A 5,783-nucleotide genomic window follows, 5' to 3' on the forward strand; every position below is an offset into this window, starting at 1 on the left:
TGCTCTTCCACGCTGACCCACCCGCGCGGCTGAGACCGAGCAATTAAACTAAAGACTCGGTTAAACTGCGCGTTTGTTTGTTTGAATAATAGCCGCTCTCGACTCCCTACCTGCAACAAAGTAATAATTAGTCTCCTCCTGGGATAATTAAATATTTCGGGGCTTGGTGAGTTCAAACATTGCTCAGAGAGCTCAAGGGAGGCTTGCAATTATTGCAACCAATTGAAGACGGCGGCGCGATGATTTATTCTGCCAAGTGTTTTCTTGGGATTACAACTAATTTCTGCCTCGTAATTGTTTTCTGAAACTCTCCTCCCGAAACGCAAACCGTAGAGAAAGAGCTCATTAATATTCCGTGAACAAGTAACTACAGCGTGTTGCGGGCTACGTCTGCGTCCACACATTCAACATTAGAGCTCACATGTGCGTATATATAGCTACATATGGGTGATGTATGCACATGTGCCATGCTTGTTCTGCTGCGGGCGCGCTGGGCCCATTCTAGTAAATCAGAACGAAACTAGACGGCTTCTTATTATGCTGCATTTTCATGAATGTCAGTGAAATTCCGTTAATCTTCGTCACCTGGCTGTTTATGCGCGCGCTCATGTAATCGTCTCTGGGTTTTCATAGGGAATCTTGGGGGAAGATCCAATCAAACCTCCGCGTTTCCCTGACCTCCGGGCAAAGACGCTGACATTTCCTGTGAGTCTGGAGCTCTGTCTCATGCCTGGGACTGCTTGAGTGGGAAAGGATGATATCTGTTCTGTTTTGCTCTCTAAAAACATAAGTTTTAGCTTCGCGATGCAGTAGAGTCTCATGTCAAGAGGCAACGTTTGCTGGTTTCCTCAGTTGTTTTGCTTCTATGATTTTGAAGTTTCGTGTTTTTATGATGTAAAGCTCTTTGAATTGCCTTGTTGATGAAAAGTGCTGCACAAATAAACTTCATTGACTGATTATAAAGGATCAGTCAATGATACTTAGACTTAAACCAGATGTTTAGTCCGTTGCCGCCTTCTCACTTTTCAAATTAAATTGGACTTGACGCTTCCGGTTTTATGCTAGTTACGATAGCCAAAATGTATTTTTGCTGAATGTACAAATATGTTAAGGCTGCAGCTAGCGATTATTTTAGCAGTCGATTATTTTGACAATCTGATTTTAAAAATTAGCACACTCTGCAGATTTTTCATTTAACCACGCAAGCTTATTAAAAATGTATTTAAAAAAAAATCCAAGTAACTAATTCAATTCCTTTTTTAAGCAAGAAAAACATTAGCGTTGGGGACGTCGTAGCTGCTGCCATTCAAGCCTTTTTACGGCTTGAATGGCTTCACAGATATGCTAACTTGAACACAGCAACAGTATTTTCCAGCGTACCAACAGATCGCTTTATGAAGCAGAAATGAACCCCCAGTGGGCCGAGCCCAACGGCTTTGTCGTCCATTGCTGTTGTTTGTGGACGTTGCTTGCGCGTTTGATTTAAGGGAGTACCAGAAACGCCCCAAAACAAAGGTTCTAGCTATCAATAAGGTTCCAGCTGAAACATTTGTATTTAAAAAAATAAAAATTATGCGTAAAAATCTGTTATTAATTAATCTGATGCAACATGTTAAACTCTTGGCCTTAAAAAAAGCAATCTTATATCTTTCTGCAAGATTGGTGACGTGCACAGCCAGATAAATTGGAAAATGATTTTACTCCCTAAAATGGAATAACGTAGCATTCCTTTAGCGTACGCTTGATCTTTTGTAGCAAATACTGCATCTGCAGCTAAAAAAATAATAATACTATAACATCAGCATGTGAAAAGCTGCCACACAATGTACGGTTCCGGTTTAGCTACAAATGGCTCCTCAACACTCCGTAAGGATAAAGTTTCAGTCCTGCTCCAGTGGCGCTCGCAGAACATTTTTATGAGGGGAGCCAGTCAAAACTTTATGGATACGCAGCCAAAAAAAGAAAAAAGAAATATATTAGGTTTTACAATTATGTTTTCATTGAAGAATATGACTTTGTATGCCTTTCTATGACAAGAACATGATTCTCCGAGGAGCCGATGGGGGTGGCCAGGATTTTTCTAGGCTTTTTCAAGAAGGGGCCATGGCCCCACCCTAACCACCTCTTAGGCGCGCCACTGTGCGGTTCTTCATCGCTCCTGTTCTGTGCCAAAGAACAGGAGCAAAGGTTTGTCCCACCTTAGGCAAAGGTCCGAAGTCCGTCTCACTTGCCCTGCCCTCCTTGAGGTGTTCACAGTGTCCCGTTCACACTCCTCCCCTCCTCCTGCTATTTAACGTTCACCTTCAGGTCAACTCCTTTTCATTCTCCCAGACTGGATCAAATTCGCCAGGCTTGCTTTCATCATGCCTGCATTCACAAGCAGAAGTCGGCGATAAATCTCGCCTGCCCTGCTGTCACCGCGCCGCCGTCCTGTCTTTAATCTCGGTGAGGGAAGCGGTCCGCCCTGCTGTGAGGTGGATAATTGCTCATAATATGATAAACCATGTCACTTTCATTCTCATTATTACCGTTTTTACAGGTCACTTAGAGGAATTCATCAGGGGACGGGAAATTTCCCAGCCGGACCTTGTAAATAAAGGATTAGCTTAGCAAGACGGTGTAAATTAATTACATCTATTAGAGAGCAAAACCTTAACACAGCTCTTTGGGGTTGGGGATGGAGCTCTGATGAGACATATGATTCATAGAAAGCTAATGATAACCCTGTTAGCCTCGTAGACGGACACATAAAAATAACAATTTGGGCTTTTGGCGCAGACAAATAAATGTTTAACATAAATCCTTAAAATCTACTGCAACAATAAACATCTGAACTCTTAAAGTTAGCGCTAGGCTAGCTTTTACAACCATTTTATACAACTGTTTACACTCTCATACACCAGCTGCTCACCAATGCCTTCGAGCAAGACTTAGCAGGTTTTATTGCATGCCATAGTCGGATTAGCTCATTTATTAAACCCGGTGCTTGTTTTTGTTGGAGGTTTTTTTCCCCGCAGACCCTAAAGCAGCAAAGCAACATCGTGTGTGTCTATGAGAGTCGTAAAAGAAAAAGCAGAATTTGATCTCCGTCAAATATGTCAACCACACGGAACATAACAATTTAGCAGTTTGTATCGCGGGCTGGCGCGAGGCCAGGCGTTTGCATACAAATTCAAGGTCACATAAGGTGCATTCCAGACATATTCCTTCAAATTGTTGTCTTTTTTTTTTTTTTTTTTGGAACCACGAGTCACAGGTTTGCACATAATTGAGACGTAAAAGGAAAATAACAACTTTTTTTTCTTTTCCTTTTTTTGTTGTTTTACACAAAAATGATAACTGTTGTGCATTGTCACAGCAGCTACCCCCCATCAATACTTTCAGACTGTCTAAAGTATTTTTCCAGAGCCATTTCTTTATTTATCTACTTTATATTCGTTGTCTGCCTGATTCCATCATTTGCATTATATTAGATGTTCTGTTCAGTTACTCAGTATTTTCACAAAATCCTGTTTTTTACTTTTACTTGTGTAATTTCTTGGCTGGATGCTTTTTTTTCCTTCTCTTTTTGAACTTTTACTCTTCAAATAAATATGTTGAAGTAGAGCCGCTCTGTCTTGAGAACATGCTATGACGTGTCTTCATGTGCATTTTATTCAATCCCAGTGGAACTCATTGACGTTTGTGGCTGTAACATGAATAAATGTGTGCAAAGAATTGTCGGCCGATCCCGCCCACGTATTGTCTTCCTAATAAAATCTAAATAAATATAAGAAAATAAAATACTTCTTCTCTCATTCTTGAATTCAAGTCAACAAGGAAAGTATTTACTTTCAGCTAATTATATTGAAATGCACTTCCTTCAACTCTACAGGTTCTGCTCCCTCGAGTGGTGTCCGATCTGGTCTAGCTGGCAGTTAGGTGTCGGATTAGATTGATCTCTAATCTCGTCTCGACTCACCCTTCCAGTCGACACGAAAACCTTTCTTGCACCTCTTGTGCTTGCATTTCCATGCTCTCACTGAGTCGGGCATTCACCACGCCCCTTCACTTGCTCTCAAAAACGACCATTGAAAATGATTCACGCCATAACAAGCTGCCTTTACATTTAGATTGAAACACAAGCGAGAGTGATATTTTCCAGTCTCGGGCATAGACTTGCAATCAAGTCTCCAAATTGCTGAGATTCGGATAGCTCTATGAGGCGTTTGCTACTGGTTGTTGTTGATTCTTGCAGTCTGACTCTGACTTCCTTTATCACAAGAAGCAAAGCAACATAAAAACAAAAAAGCCAAAAAACTTTTTGAAAATGTATTCAGGGGCAAATATAAATTTTTTTTTTTTTATTTATTTCTTTGCTGATGTGAACGGCAAGTACACAGGAGTGATTGACAGCGCTAAGACCCTCCTCCTGGCTTTGATTGGTTGTTTCTCACTGAGGCGGGGGAGCTCAATTTATAATTTTTTTTCCACACATCTGTTTTATAGACGATCTATAAAACATGACACAATATTAATTAAATGTCAAGACATTTAATAAATATGCAAACAAATATTTTGGATTAAAACATTTTCAGAAAACAAGTTTTCACAAAAGATAGTTAGTGTAGTGACTGTATTCTTTTGTAGCTCTCTTCCAGCCAGTCAAATATTAGCGTGGGTGCAGGTATTATTTGAATGTGCTTAAGCTCTCCAAATGAGGGCATCATTTTATCAGCGGAAGGCCGTCGACAGTTCCGACTTCCAAGGCTGCAACTTGTTCTTGATTATAGCTGGGGGTAGATAAGAAGTAAAGTCAAGATGAGTACGGTAAGAGTTAGCAGGAAGCGATGGCATCATGCTGGGTTATTCTAGAGATAAATGTCTCCGCTGTCGCTGTATTCACGTGAAGTCAACAACACAAAGAAAGGAATTGTCCATTTGTCCGGGAGGAGTGAATGTCTCCATGCAATCTGCTTAGAAAACTTTTTAATTTGACTAAAAAACTGATCTTGATGCACTGTTTGCCGCCTGGGATCAATGAGAATGTACGTAAGACTGCATTATGATTATGTTTTGGGTTTTTTTGTGAAGTGCCTTCAGATGATGTGCGACGAATTTATGAATGAATAAACGGAAATGAATCGAAATGAGGTATTCTCTGAAACAGAACGTGCGGTAGAACCAGACTGACGGCTTCAAACACAAAGCAGTCAAACCGTAAAGTGAAGCCTTTCTACTGAACAGGTCAGACAGTTCCGCTCTGGAAAGAACCAACAGTCGGCAAAATACTAAGGACCTTTTATTTTACAACTGTGACAACATTTCTCACATTAAGATTTCAAGATTTCTTTTCCTAATTTGGTCATATCTGAACCAAGCACCTTCTTCCAAGAACGTGGTGTGCTTACTGTTCTCAATTTTATTTACCAAAATTAATGCCATGCATATGATTCCTTCTGCTTTCTGCAAATATATCTTGTGAAATAGTAATAAAACATATCTAGCTAATTTCATTTGCAAAGTTGGCAAGAATATGCTTTTTATTGTTTACAAATGATCAGGTCTGTTTCCAATAAATCTGTATTGAAATGCTGTTGGTAGAGGTGATATTCCTAAAAGGAAGAGGGGCCCCGAATCAAATTCTGCCTAGGGCCCCACACAACCTTAGGCCAGCCCTGCGTACTCATCCATAAATCATATTAAAGCCTGGCCTTTGTTTCTCGTGGGTGTAGCCCGTGTCCAGGGGGGCGTGTGCACGCGGAGGCGGGTACGTGCCGACGTCACCGCTCGCTCGCTCGCTT

The sequence above is a fragment of the Xiphophorus hellerii genome, chromosome 16 (genome assembly GCF_003331165.1).
Source record: "Xiphophorus hellerii strain 12219 chromosome 16, Xiphophorus_hellerii-4.1, whole genome shotgun sequence".
Classification (NCBI taxonomy): domain Eukaryota; kingdom Metazoa; phylum Chordata; class Actinopteri; order Cyprinodontiformes; family Poeciliidae; genus Xiphophorus; species Xiphophorus hellerii.